The 18,901-nt window shown below is 41.5% G+C and overlaps 1 long non-coding RNA gene across 2 annotated transcripts in view; it reads left to right on the top strand.

Moving 5' to 3' along the window:
- Positions 1–17,367, top strand: part of LOC120381287 — a 53,262-nt gene extending 35,895 nt beyond the window's left edge. For both annotated transcript variants that reach the window (XR_005588008.1, XR_005588009.1), the window contains exons 2-3: positions 16,369–16,502; positions 16,753–17,367. This is a non-coding gene — a long non-coding RNA (uncharacterized LOC120381287). The remainder of the gene's footprint in view (positions 1–16,368; positions 16,503–16,752) is intronic.
- The last annotated feature ends 1,534 nt before the right edge of the window (positions 17,368–18,901 follow it).

Below are 18,901 nucleotides of genomic sequence, written 5' to 3'. Positions count from 1 at the left end.
AAGCCCTGCATTGGGATCAATGGGGAGCTCCACAACCCCAAGGGGGAGTGCTTGCAAATATTGTGTACTTGAGCAAGGTGGTTGCTGTGCCACCTTTGAAGAGGGTGCAGTGTACACTCTCTTCCATGCCTAGCCAGGTCTGCTGGTAGTTTAGGACAGATTCCTTGGACCCACCGTCCCTAATGCCTCTCCAGCCCCTTTGCAGAGGCTAGTTTCAACAGTGGTATTAGCTACAGCTGGCCAGGAACTTTCTGACAAAACATTTTTTCATTGGAAAATGCCAGTCTGTTAAAACAAACTGTTCACGGAAAAGGGTCAGTTTTCACGAATTGTTCAACTCAAAAAAATGTTTCAAAGTGGTCAACATTTTTGACCTTTTTGAAACAAAAAATCCTGGTTTTCTGGTTTGAAATGACTTTTGGGTTTCAAAATTTAAGATACTTATAGCACAAAAATTATCTTTTGAAATGAAAAATGGTTGGAAACAAAACAAAATGTTTCAAAATTATTGAAACAAACAATTTCATTTGCGCCAAACTGAATTTTATTTTCTTTTTTCATCTTCATTTTTCCAAAATTTTTGACTTTTCATCTTGATTTGGGCTGGGAAATTTTTTCAATATCTTAAAAATGTTTGTGGAACAGGAAACCCATGTCCCACGCAGCTCTATTAACCCCGTGAAGTTCATGTCTCTCATTGCGCCTGGCCAAGCTATACTGTAATTACGCTAAGAAAAAGATAGCACTGTGAACATTTCATCTGAGGATCTCAGTGAGAAGTACACATATGAATGAATTAAATCCTGCATCTCCTCCTCCTGTCAAGTAGGTGTTATCTCCATTTTACAGCCAGGAAACTGAGATTACGTGATTGACCCAAGTCACACAGCACTTAAGGAACAGAGCTGGAATAGAACTTGTGATTCCTGACTCTCACTTCACCTGCTCTAACCATGAAACTACACTCCCCCTTAGCAGCCAGAGACTACAGCCGGGAAAGGAAATTTGAAATAAGAAGCTACTGCAGTGGGAAACGTACTGACCTTCCTGGCACAGCTTTCAGTGGCAATGCCATTCACTTGTCTTATACGACGTGCTTAGCCCATGGAAGAGCTACTGCAACAATACCTTTTGCAAGGTTTGTCACCTTCTGTTTACAGACCAAATACTGTTCTTGATTTGCAGGTTCAAGGAGGCATTTTGTAGAATACCCCGATGCATTAGATAGCCATCCCACTGCACAAAAGAAAACAAATCCTGCAAACGACTATGATAAAGTAGCTGCTTATTCTCTCAGGACACCACATAAATCTCAGCATTCCCTGCTGACCACTGAGAAAGCATGTGTCTGACTGTAATTTAGTCCTGGAACACTTTGGGGACTAAAGGGAGTGATGCCACTTTATTGTTTTCACAGACTAAAATCTATTAGAGCCTCTAACTTGTAAACCTTTCACATGTGGCACACCCATTGAAGTCAATAGGAGCTTTGCACACAGAGACATGCAAGTTCAACGCTAAGATGGTTTTTGTTCCATCCCAGGCCAAGTTTTTGGAATGGCTAAGTTACGCCGTCACAAAGAGGAATCAAGTTTATCATTTGATCTGTTAAACAAAGTGGTATCATGTGACAGACTGTCGAGGAATTTAGATGAGGGTGCCCAGAGAGACAGCTCTTTTATGGGATATATACTCACAGTATTTTGGGAAATCATAGTTGATGCAGGCAGAATTTGATATATTTGGAGGACAAATAATTTTGTAAAAAGCGACAAAGAGTCCTGTGGCACCTTTAAGACTAACAGACGTATCGGAGCATAAGCTTTCGTGGGTGAATACCCACTTCGTCGGATGCATTCACCCACGAAAGCTTATGCTCCAATATGTCTGTTAGTCTATAAGGTGCCACCGGACTCTTTGTTGCTTTTTACAGATCCAGACTAACCTAGCTACCCTTTTGATACTCAAATAATTTTGTAGTGGCTGAAGGACAAGGCATTTACAGTGACAGGAAGACACAGACTTTACAGAAAGACCTGTTGTTGCTAAGCTTTGGGGGGAGGGGGAAATGAATGATTATACGGACTCTTTGAAATTGACAGTACTTATTGTACTGATTGTTTTATTGCATTTAAACTGGGAAAAATCATCATAAACTGCACTTACACATATCAGTTCCACAGCACTGTCAACACAGCACACCATGTGAACTTCATCATCAGGAAGCTTCTGAGGATCATTCATCCACTAGCCAGACTTTTGGTGGAACTCTTTGACTATAACGGGGTGTCTTTTGGACTTCTAACCCCAGGCACGTCAAGCTGAAAACATAGCTAACAAAGGCCAGATGGTTTGCGGCTGCTTCTCACTCCCCTAATATTGATCGGAATATTCTGGAGGGAGTGGATTTTGTCTAAGTCTTTGCCTTGCTCACAACATGATGCTAACCACATTTCAGCCTTTTGCAGTGTTTGGTGCTAAATGGATTCAAATGTTTCCTGGATCTCTAGCAAATGAATGAAGTGCAGGTTGAAAAAAAAATCAAGTCTTATTAAAGAAGGTTTTACTCTTCATGAAGTATCTAAAGTGCCTTGTTTCTGACAGCTGGACAATCCTTCATTACTGAATTCCTCTGGAAAGTTTCTGAATTGTTCATTATAAAAGTGCATTAATCTCTGCCAAAACGCATGGAAACTAATCCTGGGCCAAATTCTGGTCCCATTGAAGTCCATGGGAGTTTGCCATTGATCTCAGTGGGATCAAGATTTGGCACAAAATGATCGGAACTGGTGGGCAGGATACTGTAATCTAGGGACAAATGATTTGCACATCCCAATGCTATTTTTACCATTTAAGCTGCACTACACAACATTACAGAGGACTCATATATATAACCGTCTGGGCCCCCTCCAGCTAGACCTAGTAAAAAAGGACTGGTTAAGTTACAAAAAGAATCCTGCAGCGTGCTGTGGATACCAGAGATCTTTGTTTAGGAGCTGTCTTCTGTTGGTAAATGCCTGTGGTTAGTAATCTCACCTTTACTGTGTAGTTTTAAAGAGGAGCTGCCTTCATTTTGAAGCTAGCTCAGCTTAAAGCTGCAGAGAGAAGCAATTAAATTTGATAGAACTTGCAGTTTCTAATTGAAGATTTATGCTACATACTGCAGGCTGTCTTGTGACATTGGGACCTGCGCATATATTTTGTTAGAAGGAGCTGATTTATTTTCTCCAAGTATCTTTGCTAGAGTCATATTTTCCTGGACTCCACATTTCTTTGGCTGAAATCAGACACATTGTCCTCTCATGTTATGTTCTGCAGTATTGTTGGCTATGCAGACTATATATGTTGAAATGCAGTGGTTGGAACATATGACATTTATCTCTGTGTACCTGCCAATCATTTTGTTACTTTGCAGCCATCTGGTCTATGAAGAGACCTCCAAAAATGATATTGAGAAATGTAAGTCATTCAGCCTAAGAAGCTAATTCTGTAAGACACTTGCAGCACATTTATCGCATTTCAGTGGAAGGTTGACACACAGACACTGCACTTCACTGTCTTTTGCTCTCTAATTCCTACAGATCAATGAGGGCTGTGTTTTCACAAAAGGCATCTTTGACTCTGATTCTGCATGGTGCTGAGTGCCAGCAACCTTCATTAATTTCAGTTGAGGGTGCTCAGCACCCTGCAGGAGAACTCAGCACCTTGTAATTTTGAGCCCTATATTTGCACATTCATGTTCTGCATGCACAGTCTGCTGGGAGTCTATTCTAACTGAGCACATCGACACCTAACTATCGAGTTTGGTAGTGCACATTGCTCTAGAGAGGCCTGATTTGTAAAGCCCAGATCCTGATTTCAACTTTTCCAAATTTTAGAGGTGCGTGCAAGATTTTAGATAGAACTTTGCCTGTAGTTCTTGCATGAAAAAACTTACACATGCAGATTTAGAGTCCATGTTCAGAAGACTTAAAGAAATGTGACCCTGAATACTTAGCAACCCTTCCGTAGCCAAAGACGTGGAGATATTAAGAGTCCACCCCTGCTGCTAGCCCTCCGTTGGAGTTGCAAATGTCGGCTTTTTATTCACGGAGGTGATACCACTGTGGTTAGATAGTCTCTCTGCAAGAACTATGCTCTCTATCTTCAGCTGGATCACTCAGTAGATTAAGGTTAACTGCTGCTTGGAGGGATTTTTTAGGAAGTCTGCTCTGTCTTTCTGAAAATGAAGGAGGTTTAGAGTTGCTACACTTTCTTGTTGGTTGCATATTTATAAAGGACAGCGGGTCCCTTGCAGTCACAGGAACACAGGTGGTGGCAGTCACATGCTTGCTCTTTCCCTTGTACTCCCAGATTCACTAGATCCCTGGGACCCCCTGGCTCACTCTTGCTTTGTGTTCATGGAATACACAGATTCCTTTTCTTTGTAGCTAAGAAGGCCCAAAAGTGCAAGGAGTGCTGGCCACTAAATTGTAAGAACTTTCAGTTGTGCATTATGTAATGTCACTTTTTAAAAAGAGAATCCTGCTGCCTGTAATTAGACCCCCATAACTCATCCTGTAACTGGTACTATGTCAGCTTTTCCCTCTTTAATTGGATAATTATCGAGTAGCGCTGCTGCTTTGGGTAACATTTCATCATCAGAATCCATTTTTATTTACAAAATTACATACACACACACTTTCTTGGAGGATCAATTTTTAGATCATAAAATTCTAGAGATTAGTGGCGGTTGTAATTTGAGAGCGCCTGGGTGAACATTCTCCCCTTTCCAAGTTTTTCCTACTGTACACCACCCTTTAGAATGTTATTCGAAGGCACGCAGCTTAAAATGGTTTAAGATCACATATGGCATTCAAAGCAACTCCCGTTGAAGTCAAAGGCAATTCTTTCAATTTACTTCAACGGGAGTTGGATCCGGTCCTTTCTGCAGCCGACGAGAGCAATAATAAACGCTCTAGTTGATTGAAAGCACTTTTCTTGATCACTTAAATTCCCTACAGTTCTTGTCCCCGCCCCTCCATTTTCCTCTTAATAAATAGGCGTCTTTTCGTGGGTACATTGGGATATAGAAAGTCTTTATGTCTGCAGCTTTCAAACCTCTCCATCTCATGATCTTTAGGGACATCTATGAGCTGCCATGAAAAATTCTCATCATCTCTGCTTCTGCTGGCTTTCTCCCCGAAGACATGGATATAACAATAATGTCTGGGCTTCAAGCAATAATCGAGGCGCCTTTGAAAATGTTTTCTTTGGTCCAAACTGCTTAAGGGTTTTCTGAATCTTTGTTGTTACTTTCTCTGTGTGTGTGTCAAAGCACATGCACATGTACATCAGGGTGAGGGCAAGGAGTCACCAGGGGAACTGTCCATAATCTTGGCTATTTGTTGCTTTTAGTACAAATTTATCACTGATATTTTGTTATGTCAGGAAGCTGGGAAGTACAGTTTCAAGCCGCTCAGTTGGACTTAAACTACAGGCATGTGGTACATTCAAAGCAATGATCAGAAGAGCCCTCATTCTGTACACTAGTTTCCTTGCATGCTGAGATATTGAACCAGCTGGATTCAATATTATTTTTGGGTTGGGTTCATCTGTCCTATCAGATACAGTAGAACAAAATAACTGATTCCAATGATATAAATATAGCAAACCACAGATGTGCTTAGAGCCTGAGCTGGTTTTTATCTGCTCCCTTTATGCCACTGGTCTGTAACCAGTAGGATAATGTAACTCATCCCTGCTCGGTTTCTGTCTCAAGCGGATCTTAGAGAAGCGTATGCAGTCACTGTTTACTTGAAATGTTTGTAACATTTAGCTAGTTATAGCCTGAAGAATAGAAGCACTTGGATCTCAGAGCCTTGGTATGGAAAAAAACACTCTAGTCACACATTTTATCTTGTGTCCCTAGGGACTGTGCGACCACTGGGCATCCAAGGGTGTGTAGGTGGGTGGGGGATTGAAAGTGAAAGTTCCACCACCACCACCACCATTGCTGTAACATTTGGGGACTGAAGGTGTAGGAGGAGGGGAAAATGGCTTTCCTTTTTTTTCCATTTAAAAGAGAAAAAACAGATTGTTTAACTCAACATTAAGTTTTTCTTCACGACCAGCATCTTTGAGGTGAAAACCGCTAACAACTGAAGGGCTAGATTGTGCAATCCTCACTCGTGTTGGTGAGCTCTGACTCCCAGGAGCAGTCCCCAATGGGTGTGTCTACTCCTGTGAGTAAATGCCCTGTGCAAAAGTTGCACAATGTAGCTCAGAATGTTTAGGCATGCAACTGAGTGCCCACGTTGCTTGTATGCTTACTGTGATTTTGTGCTCAGACTGGGTAATTGTGCACATAGGTGACCAGAAGCGGCTATTTCCACATGTATTAATTATTATTATTATAATCTATTATGTTTATTACTGTAGTGCTTAGGGGCCAGCTGAGGATGGGGCCCACTTGTGCTAGGTACTACACCAACAGAATAAGAGAACAAAGGGATACAATATAATTTGCATGCTCATTAGAACTGCACACAGAGACTAGGAACAGAGTTGTGCTTGCAGAATTGTTCATCTAGTCAAAAGGGCCTAAAATTTGGGGTGCCATTGTGAAGGAGGCTGATCCCCAGAAAGAACTGAAACCCTTCATTCTAAAAATCAGGCTTCCTTGAGGTGCCTCAAGTTGGGGTACCCAAAAATTGAATCACTTTTGAAAAGGTGGCTTTTAAATTCCTCTCCCCACAAACCAAACACCAACAGAAATATTTCCCTTTCTTTGTCTCCTACACTCCTGCATCCTCTTCATAGCACTGAGGCTTTTTATTTTTTCATGTGATTTATCAAAGTAATACCAGCAAAGCATCTCTTTATTGATGACCCTGATTCTGTAGGTGTGAAATGCCTGGGTTGTGTAAGTGCTCAGATATCCTTGGACAAATAAACGCTCACAAATCCAAGTCACTTAGGACGGGCCCTTCTGCTGTCATAGACATGCTGCCACCCACAAGTCCTAGATAATTTTAGCTGATGTGACCAGATTTAGATAAAGAGATAAATGGTGTCAAATGTATGAAGAAAGGGATTTTTCTAGCAACAAAACTATAGGAAAGAAGGGGAAAGTTGGTAGATCTAAGAGGCCTTCCCATGTTTCCCCTGTGTAGATTTGCATTGCGTTTTGGTTTCCAAATATATAATTGTCATTGTTTGTGAAGTCAAAATGTGACTGATTAGTTTTTTCTAGTCTTTGCTGTACACTGTGCTTTCACAAAATTATTCCCACCCACCTTGCACTGAAACTGTGATAAAAATATTTCTTGTAGGTTTTAATGGTGATTTAGGTTTACCAGGGCAATAGTATACAATTATCCCTCCTGAGGGAGACCTATGATTACTGTATTAATGCTACAGGGGATATCTCAGCTCAGCCCATGTGATACTGACTGTCAAAACGAGCATGTGCCCCTACACTTTGTTTTATATATAGTCTGAACAGCTAGGTAGTGAGAAGGAGTTCCCTTATCTGATCTGCGGCTGTTGCACTTGGGGTAGTTCTGTGAAGGAAAATTCATGAAAAACACATAGAGCGAGAGTACTGGGGACACCTGGCTGAGCTTATGGTGAAAGACTGGGGTGCTAGCTGGTTGTGGATCAGGCCTCTCCAAACAAAAGGCCACATTAGGACAAAAAGTAAAATGAACAATCAAAATTGCAAGCTCTCTAAGATCTGATTCCATTTAGAGAGTTTAGTTGGTTAGTGGCTCTATAATACAGATTTATTAGAGCAATAGAAGTTTCACGGCTGGCCCTTCTCCTAAAACCTCTGTGCCTTGTGGTTACACCACAGAGCTGGGAACACAAGACTCCTACGGGTCTGTTTTCTACTTTGCCACTGCCTCATAGAGTGACCTTGGGTGAGTCCCTTAACCTCTCCATGGCACAGTCTTTCCATGTGTCAAATGGATACAAAAAACCTTCCCTATCACGTAGGGGTATTGTGGGTCTTCATTATGACTGAGCGCTTGCTAAGTGCTTTGAGATCCGCAGATGAAAGGCTTATTTATTATCTGATGCACAGTACTTTCTTCCCAACCTCTCAGTTTACCAAAGACCCTGTAGGAAATTTTTACTCCTTATAACATGAATCTCAAGAGGAGAAGCCACGTAGACTGAGAACCAAGAAAATATTTGCGTGAACCCCTCTGCAAACCAAACAGCTGAGCCTCTCCCAGCCCTAGTTAGATTGAGGCTTGAGTCTTGGGTAGTTCTTTTGGTAGTGTGATAAGTAAAAACAAGTGGGAGACAGTGGGATTATCCTGGGCTTTATCCCACTGATTGCTGGCACTTGGTTATTAGCTACCAGGAAACGACAATCCTTAAAAAACATGCACATTTTATTAACTTTACCGAGAGTCATTATCGGCTTTGCCAATAGCTCGGAGTCTTAGAAGCTGGGCATAAGCAATGGAATTATGGAAGGCTTTGAGCCCGAAGGCATCACACTGAAGAAGTCTGCTTCTGAGTAGCTAATAGCGGTAGCAACTCTTGAAACTTATCAGGGGCTGTAATAATAACGTCTAGTAATGGCGTGCTGGGTTCTGGCATTCCAGATGAGAAAGAAAAGGATGGTGACTGCATATTTCCTGCCCTAAAAAAGCCATGGCACAGAGTTTTAATTCATTCTATATCCTCTCTAACCATGTCGACTGCCTAGTAACCCCAGGGTGCTGGCAGATTCACTGATCTAACTGCAAATTGCTAATGCATTTTCCATCAAAGGCTGGCAGCTCCTGACTGGCAGTGCTGAATGGCGGACAGTTATGCTAGTGCAAGTGGAGACCGTCACTGGATTTCTTGCTGTTTGTCACTGAGACATTAGCCTACTAGGCGCCTCCTGGTACCTTTTCAAATGCGTTAGGGTTTATTAAAAAAGGCATTGCCTAGACTTTAAAATCCATTGTAAATACAGCACAGACTGACTTTAGTGGCATTTTCCTGGTGGTGTGTGAGTATCTGATCTATTTCACACTTTGAGGTGGTTGGCCACACCAGCAATTCTGATCATGAGGAGTAAAAGATTTTGCAGTCCCAACTGTGTTGTATTATGACATGGTCTGCATGTGGTTTAGTGAATCTAATTTATACACAGATGATATTTACTAAGGGAAATGGTCAATTCCTACTTGAGCATGCCCTGGGGGAAGTCATTTAGCATGCCAATGTGTGTGTGTTTTGGGTGGGCTGGTGAGAGATCTTCCCTTATCCAGGATAATCTGACGTCCTGATTATATTGTCTAGGTATTTTTTATTATGAAATTGTTGACAACAATTACTAAAACAATATTTCCAAAATGGAAACAGCCTATTAATTGGGGCAGGCCCTTGCATGTCTTGCAGCCACTTTGCACTGGTGTACTTTGGCTGTGAAATCTGAGCATATGGCCAAGGACAGATTACCCCAGTGTAAGGATATGTCTAAGGCAAGGTCTTCTGTATTAAAACACCTTCCTTGTTGTTGGCACAGCAGAGAAGTGGGAGTATGGGTCAGTTGGGACACAACTCTGCTAAGCTGATCTTGGGCAAGGTGCTCAACCTTTTGTGAGCCAATGTAATTTAAAGCAGCCTTCAGGCTGCTCTACTATTGCACCTGATCAGGTGTGTGTGCACAGAGCTGCACTGGGATGATGGCACTGCAAGAAACAGTTATATACCAGCTCTTCCCCTCTGTGCATTTTGGGAGTATGTGAGGATCTGGCCCCATATATCTCAATAAAAAACATGAGTGCCTATTCAGGTGGTAGTTTCTTTGTGATGACACAGCAATCCAATGGACCAGGCCACCAACCCACAATCAGCTTGAATATCAGCTGGTAATGACTAACCTGGGCTGAACTTGAATGGCTGACCCAGGGAGAAAAATGTGACCTCTTATTACCAATCCCCTTAGCTACCCAGTTATCCCAGCCCAATTCTTCATCTGGGGTTATTAATAAAATTCCTCATTATGTTTGGTGCTGAATGGACTTTATGTATTTGTCAATCATGACTATTTTTGTTTTAGTTTCATGTATATTTATGCTTTGTGTGTTCTCTAATTGTCAATGCAGTTTTATAATTTTTAATACCTGTTTGTAAACTGGAGTCCACCATTCAGCAAAGTGCTGCTATTGCACTGAGTTAGCTGGTCCTCTATAATGTAGATGTAGCAAGTATTTGATTTGTATTTATATCTAACTTCTCGGATAATTACATTTATATTTGCTCTTCCTACATTTTTATTTGTGTTACTAAATTTTCCTGGGTAATACACTAACGGTAAAAAGACCATATACTCAATTGTTAGTGCCCTAATTAAAATATTTATCAAAGCTAACTAGAGATAAGTACTAATATCTTTTAAGGTCCTTACAAAAATAAAGCCCCTGTACAGCTTTTAGATAATTGTTTTTTAAACCAGCACAAAAGTAATTCCCAGGCGATGGTTTAATAAGATATTTCAGTCAAGCTCAGAACAATCTGGGAAAGTTTTCAAAGTAGAAAATGCATGAAAGTTCCCAATTAACAGGCAGGAACAGGAATTTTCAGATTAATTTCAGTTTCTTACTTATCTTGGCACTCCATTAAAATAACTACATTTGCTTTAGTAGAGGAGAGATTGATTAGACAGGAATAATCTTGTTGTTAAATGTTGAACATTGTATCACCCTACTTAACAGATTTTTGGTCCATGGTGGGACAGAGAGTTGATAGCCTATCCTGAAGGATAAAGCTGAGAAGTCGTTTATATGTAGAGGCTTCAAGTTTTAGTGGAGCCAGTCAAAAACAGGGGAGCGGGGGGAGCTTCTGGCTGGCTTTAGTTTTCCTGGGGTGGAACATCTTTTCCCTGCCATGCTGACCCAAGCATATTCACCTTCCATGTGATAACACTTTACAGACAGAATGTTCGAAAGAGCATAAGGAGTCAAGGAGTCCAAGTCCCATTAATGTTCAATGGCAGTTGGACGCTTAGCTCTCATTAGCCTTCTTAGAGGATCTCAAGCTTCAAAGTTGCATCTGAAATTAAAAAAAAAGAGATGAGAACATAAGAACGGCCATACTGGGTCAGACCAATGGTCCGTCTAGCCCAATATCCTGTCTTCCGACAGTAGCCAGTGCCAGATGCTTCAGGGGGAATGAACAGAACAGGGCAATTATCTAGTGATCCATCCCCTGTCCTCCAGGCTCAGTCATTCTGGCAGTCAGAGGCTTAGCTAGGGGCACACAGAGCATGGGGTTATGTCCCTGAGCATCTTGGCTAATAGCCATTGATGGACCCATCCTCCCTGAATTTACCTAATTCTTGTTTGAACCCAGTTATAATTTTGGCCTTCACAACATTCCCTGGCTACGAGTCCCACAAGCTAACTGTGTGTTGTGTAAAGAAATACTTCCTAAGGTTTGTTTAAAAGCTGCTGCCTATTAATTTCATTGGGTGACCCGTGGTTCTTGTGTTATGTGAAGGGGTAAATAACACTTCCTTATTCACTTTCCCCACACCAGTCGTGATATATTAACTTCTACAACTTCTGAACCTTGAGTGGGTTTGTTAATCAACTCCAAGCCTAAACCCTAATCCTGCAAACTCTTACATACACATTTAATTTATGCATCTCAGTAGTCCCATGGGACCTTTTGTGTGTCTAAAGTTCAACACTCTCATACGTGTCAGCAGTAGTGACAACCCCAGAGTTCAAGGCTAAAATGATTACATGATGTATAAATGGGCTGAGTCATTAGCCTGTCCACTCAATCAAGGATTCTTGCATATTTGGGCTAGTTGGCTGAGATTTTCTAAGCCATCTACAAAGCCCATCTGTGCAAGAATCCCTGACTGAATGAACCATCTGTAATGACCCAATCAGAATGCTTACTGATCACAAAACTGTAAGGAAAATGATGTATAAATCATCTATCATTCTCAAGCTGGTGGTGAGACACGCAATAGAGCAGGTCTCTCAGAACCAAATGTAGGGGGATTCTACCTGCACTCCTTTCTCAGGCAAAATTCCCATTGCTATTGATGGGATTGCGCCGTAAATCCATGCATTTTTAACCCTTGTTCAGTTTTGAATGGGATATTCTTCCCCCAGTTTTCCACTGGATTCCCATTACAGACTAGTCTGAAATGTTGCCAGTGCTCAAACACCACAAATGAATTTGCTTGGCTCTGAGGAAGATGTTTCTGTCAAAAGCTAATTTATGCTACCATTTTTCCAACTGTTAATGGACAGATTATATAATAGAGACATTTTCCTTTTATTTTTTTTCAGCTTATTCAAAAAAACCTTGTATGATCTTTTATGATCGTACTGATGAAAACATCACTCCAGAATAGCGTGGTCTTCACAGCCGTGTCTCTTGCAATGCTGATTAAAGCCATTTTTAAGTGAAGGGATTGAAAAGTAATGTTGAAACCCATAAATATTTTGCCTGTAATTTACAAAGTTTAAGGCTTTTTAAAAAAATTATTTTGCATAAACACAATTTACTCTCAAGCTGGAACATTATGTAAATGTTTCAGAACAGAGCAGGTCCTGAAATGTATTAGTATAAACTCTTAGGGTCTGTGTACACTGCAGTTAGAAACCCCTGGCTGGCCAGTGCCAGCTGACTTGGGCTAAGGGGCTCGGGCTAAGGGACTGTTTAATTGAGGTATAGATATTTGGGCTTGGGCTGCAGCCCGAGCTCTTGGACCCTCCCACTTCACAGGGTCCTAGAGCCCAGGCCCCAGCCTGAGCTCAAACATCTGTACTGCAATTAAACAGCTCCTTAGCTCGAGCCCCAGGAGCCCAAGTCAGCAGGGATGGATCAGCCAGGGTTTTTTTTAACTGCAGTGTAGATGTACCCCTAGAAGCACAAGTGCCCAGTCCTGTATTTCTTACTCAGATCACTAGCCCTATTGCAAAATTAGGAGCCAAGGCCAAAATTTTCAATGCTAGCCACTGATTTGGGGTTTCTCAACTTCCAGGTGCCCAACCTGGGTGGAGAATGGGCTCTGTGAGACGCACTTTAACTATAAAAGAACTGCATGCGGCTCACGAGCCATGGTTTGGCCACCTCCGATATATACAATATTAATAATCTTGACAAACATTTTATTTAAAAAAATAGTGTTTGAAAAAACCTCTTGCTTTGAAAATTCAGTAGGAAACGCCACACAATTATTTTCATTTTCTCATTGCTTGTGAGACGAGTTGAAATTCATTGTTTTAGCCTAATTCACATAGTAGCAATTACGTTTACTCTCCTGTGACAATACACAGCAAATTAAAATGCTCAGCTATTAGGTAATTTCTCCTTGATTAAAGAGTAGGAGTGACCAGAAAGTCATGGTCAACAGACTAATCAAGCAATGTGAGACTGAAAACCTGTGTTTGATGTTCCAGAAATGCACGTGGCTCTACGGCTGTTTCAAATTAATGTTTGCCATTAACAAAATAAAACGGTGCGTTAGTGCCAGTAGCAAAGTAGGGCCTGTTCCAAAGCCCACTGAAGCCGATGAGGGGCCTTTCCAATGATTTCAGTGGGCTTCGGTCAGGCCTATATACAGGAGCACCAGAGAGCAGAACAATTGTTTGGGCACATCACATTTTGTGTTTCTTATATGTAATTGGATTTGACTATCCGAGATCAAGGAAAGAAGGGATTTAAATGGACATCCCCTGCAAGGTCCAGATTCTGCAGCTAGTATTAATTTGATGGCCTCCCTTCATTGCATCATCATCATCTGTTGTTATTACTATCACCAGATATTCACTTGTGTGTCACTTTGGACGTCTCTGAATGGATGTTGCTTAGAAAACATCCATATTTTCCCATTACATTGTGAAACCCTTTTTTTCCTGCATTGAACAGGGAGATGTCTGAACTTCATTATTCTTTATTTAAAGGATTTGCATACAGGGATAATAAGAAACCACCCTGCAAGAATTCATGCAAGAAACGCATTACTGTTGGCCGTGATCATGCATTAGTTAAGGGGCCACTGTCACTGTTTCCTTGCATTCGCCCATCCCCCGTTTTAGTTTGTCTGTATCCAACTATTGTCTCTTGTCTTGTATTTAGATTATAAGGTCTTTGGGGCAGTAGCATAGTGCAGGCTGTCCCAGCACATCCGTTGTGGTCAGGTCTGGCAGCACAGGTGAGGCCTACCTTGATTTCTCTTCACCCCAGGGAATAAACAAGTACAAGTGGGTATCAAAGAGCATAGAGGGTCTTCAGCCTTCAGCCCTGTGTCTTAGCTGGGACACAGAATCAGTCTTACTTTATTCATCCCACCTTAGCCCACTGCTAGCCTCTGTCCAGGCCCTTTACCAGCAGGGTTGTCTTCACTCAAGTCCCTTTTCTGGAGTCCAATCTTTTGCCACTAGCTGGGGAGAATCCTTCTCTGGAGATAGGGGTCAACCTGCCAACAGCAGCTCTTCTCAAGGAGAGCCCATAGTTCCTGGCTGGCTGGCTTCCTGCCCCTGTTTGGGAGATCCCTTCGGTGGGACCAGGCTTTCCTGGTAGCATAGTTCTCCCCTTAAAGATCTCCTCTCTCTAGGAGCATACGTGCGAGGCTCCTTCCCCCAGTGAGCTCTCTTGCAAGCAGCTTGTCCTTAGGAGCACGCCTTCTCTGTAGAAGCACCTTCTCCCTGAGAATACCCACCCTAACTAAGCTCAGGTAACCTTTTAACTAGGTCCATTGGTTTGTTTACCAATTAACCATTGATTAGCCACCTGGGTAGTCAATTACCCCCAGGTGGGGCTTCAGAAGGCAGTTGTGGACAGACTAGGCCCTGATTCCCCTTAAATGGGCCAGTCACCTGGTGATGGGCAAGGACTGTCTTTCTGTTGTGTACTTAGCTCAGTGGGGTTCTGGTCCATGACTGGGGATTCTAGGCACTATGACAATACAAATAATAAATATTACACATCGTTTAAAAAACCCCAGCATTCCTGTTTTCCTAATAATGTGTACTTCTGTTAAAAATGAGGGGGGAAAATAAAATCTAAGTGTAAAATTCACTTCTCTGCAGAGAGCCAGCATTAAGGTCTGTGACCCATGTAAATTCTACCCCAATCCTCAAAGTTTAAATAGCACTCCCATGGTGCATAGATGTTTGTGCTGGCTTTCTGCACAGCAGTAAATTATACCCTGCATGTATATTTGTGAGAGTAAATATACGTAACCGAACATTAGCAGAAAGCAAATGCTAAGAGACGTGGCCTGGCTGAAGTCAATTAATTTTAACATTCAAATGAATATTGGCAAAGGTTTTTTAGAATATATCACCAGCTTTGTTTAATATATCACCAAGAGATTGCCTAGATGAATAGCTACTTACTACAAATTAGTATTTGGCTGGAGATGAGCATCTTTCCACATATAGGATTGGACCCAGTTCTCTTCTAAGTGACCCAAACTGACGTCAGTGGGATGCTTGTAGAATGGAGCTCTTCTGTGTTTAAAATCTGAAGCCATCATCCTCAACGTGAACGGATCATTCGAGTGACAGAGCCCAAGGTCAGAAATGCTTTGGGAAAGTTGCCACACAAATTCAGTACCAACTATACCCATGGGTTCTGGTCTCCAGAAGCTGGGATCAGCTGACATTTGCAGTTGCATCTGCAGTTGGATGTATTTTTGATCAAATGAAGCCCTATCTGAGGCCAGGAGCAACCAACTTTCAATAGCAGGGCATGCACTTAGATCAAATACAGTAAGAGAAGGACAATTTTACCACCTATTCAAGATAAAGAACTTCTTCCACTATCTGTACCATCCCTCTTTCTTAAGGAGGACCTACATTTTAGATCCGGCCACCACCACTACACAAATCTAGAGCTGTGCCTCTTAATTACGCTGTTTCTATACCAGCGATGGGCATGGCACATGGAACTGGGAGTTCCACACAGAATGATTACTGGTTTTGAAACAGCCATAATCATCAAAGTAAAACCGCAGGGCCTGACCCTGAAGTTTTCATTCAGTTTTTACTCAATGGAAATTGTTTGAATGAGGACTGAGTAAAAGCTAAGTATAGACCATGGGGATCTGGCCCATAGAAACAATGTTCTAGATTTTCAAATAGCTTGGACACACCATTTCTTCCCCAAAAGGCACATGCAATTGATTACCTAGTTTGTATATGCAATTATCTCATTTTTAAGTGCCGTTGCCATAATTATGTTTGCAAACTAGCTGTACATTTGCCACAGATTTGAGGCATGCAGTTGTATTCCTCACCTGCTTGAAAGTATGGCCCAGTGTTTTGAGCCTATCATAATATTGTAGGACAATAACATTTTCTTATGCTCTTCATTCTGTGTCTTTCCCACATCGTGTTCCACATATAGGTGCTGGTCGACAAGGAGTCACGCCAACATCTCAGATCTAGGAATAGGGATGACAATCCATCTCTTCCAAATGGTGTTTCTATATTTACAGCAAGTTCCAAGAAGCTCTTGTGTACTGTTCTTCCTGCTTGCTGGTAAGACAGTCAGTTCAAGACTGACTTTGTGTGTTTCTGTGAATTGGCCACAGCCCAAGAAAGCCTAAAATGCTATAAAAGCCACACCAGCAAGTATAATACCAATTCCCACCCTTGCTGGAGCCACCACTAGACAGAAATAAATGCCATCAAAGACATACTCCTCTCTTGTACTGAGGCTTATGGTTGTATTTGTATTTTGAATCCAATTTTGATCACTCTATATTCACCCAGCATGTTGTATCCACAGACTGAGGAAGAATATCAGACAGAGAAAGAATTAGCGAGCTTCTTCTTCATCTACATCAAAAGGTTATAATAAGCATTCACCATGTAATTACAGCTACAAGTAACAGTCCTTCCAGTTATTTCTCTGTGTTTTTCTGTTTTGAACAATTTACTTATTATTTTATTTGATAGCTTTTAGAGCTACCTCTGCAAAAGAGTGAGCAGGAGTCTCCAAACTGTTGTGGCTCAATGCAGCTGCATATCTGAAAAAGAAAGAGATTGTCGAAATATACACATTGGACCAAATCTGGAAATCTGTACTTCATTTTTTATTTTGGGTAAAAAGTTTTCAAAGGTGCCTAAAGTCCCATTTTCCAAAGTGCCTAACTCCAATGGACTTTCAGTGAAAGTAGGTGCCTAACTCACTTAGCAATCTTGAAAATCCCATCCCTAAGTGCCTAAACCACTTTTGGAAATGGAAGTTAGAATTCTAAGTCACTTACGCAGACAACATTTCCACTTAAGTTAAAAGCTGAGTGAGACTTTAGATTGGGCCCAATATTAATGTTGTCAGATTTTCATGTAACACAAAAAGTAATTGTTTTGTTTAAATCTTGCCCTCTGTCCACCTTTTTGAAACAGCAAAACCTTCATATTTTGATTGGTCAAGAGTAGAATATATAAATGGATTGTTTTTTTAGCTGTCCAATCTGTAGCAATTATGTTTACTTTCCTGTAGCAAAATAAACTGTAATCCCTAGTTGTCTGTTAATTTCTGCTTGGCTGAAGCATGCAACTGAACAGGAAGTGGAGTTCCAATAAACTAATGAAGAATAAAGTTTGATGTTACTTATGCAAATACATTTTTTCTAGGCAGTGATTCAAATAGCAGCAACTGTTTGTGGAAAGTCTTTCTACAAGAGGGAAAAACTGAACAGCAAGGAAAAAAATGTGAAGTGGCCATGCAAAAAACAGTCATGGACAGCTGGACCACCCTTATCCGGCTTAGGAAATGTAACACTAGTCACGCCTCCAAGTGAAAAGAATCAATTCCGTATTCTGGCTTCAGCAGATCAAAGGTCCCCCTCTAAATTTCAGGCTGCCATTTACTGATAGAACTGGTATCTTGGTGCAGTACCTCACGAACCTCTGTGCTGCACCATGTCTGGGGCCCAATCCTTCAAACCCATGCTGTCTGCTTGTCTATAGAAACAAGGTGGGTCTTGTCTCTCTAATATCCTGGGACCGTAATGGCTAAAACTACACTATCTGCTTGTCTAGGCATACATCACTGTGGTATCTGAACACTCACTGACGATAATACAACCACTTCCCTGAGCAAAGTGACCCTACAATTCCCAATGCAGTAGCTAGGAGGAGTCCTCACTGACTGTCTTCATGGAAAGTGAATATGAAGGAGGAAAGAGAGGTTGTTTGGGGATATGGAAGAAGGTGCAAAAATGAGTAGAACGAGACACAAAGGATAGCATCTATCTATTCATACAGAACACATCACCGTGGTCTCCGAGCACCTCAGAAATTATGAAGTTCCCCACAGACAGGCCCCAATCCTGCAACTTCACCCTGGGCAGGTGATTGGGGCTTTATGGGGCCCACCCACACAGATCCAGTTGTAGGTTTGAGAGCCTAATCTCCCTCTCTTCAGAGTGCAGGGACTAGACTCTGTTTTTATTGTTATTGCTGGGGTTATAGAGAGCAAAGAAATAGGTTTGGTGTTTAGGTCTGAAGGAGCTGTGGCTTGTGGTCACTCAACATCTCCTGGGAACAAGTTCCAGATCTGAAGGCCATTCACAGAGAAAGACCTCTCTCTCCTCTGTGCACAGTCCTGATTCCTGAACTGGATAGTTCCATTGGTTCCAGCATAAAATTAAACTGTCTGAGATACTAAGCTTGACATACTGGCTTCGGTGTATGCAGAGCATCTCTGTTTTTTCCCAAGGATTTTGAGTTTGCAAACTTTCTACACATGCACAGTAGGGTGGATAGATTTATAACACAGTCTTATTTTGAAATACCTAAACTGCCAGTGATATGATGGACTGTATTGGCTCCAAAGTACCAGTGTTATTAATGGGAAATTCAGCTTGATTTAAGGCTGAAATTTAGGTTTTTGTAAAAACAAGGTTTTACAAAATCTAAGATCAGTAGAA

The sequence above is a fragment of the Mauremys reevesii genome, linkage group 13 (assembly GCF_016161935.1).
Source record: "Mauremys reevesii isolate NIE-2019 linkage group 13, ASM1616193v1, whole genome shotgun sequence".
Classification (NCBI taxonomy): domain Eukaryota; kingdom Metazoa; phylum Chordata; order Testudines; family Geoemydidae; genus Mauremys; species Mauremys reevesii.
The sequence above is the reverse complement of the archived record's forward strand: the minus strand, read 5'-3'. Positions and strand labels throughout refer to the sequence as shown.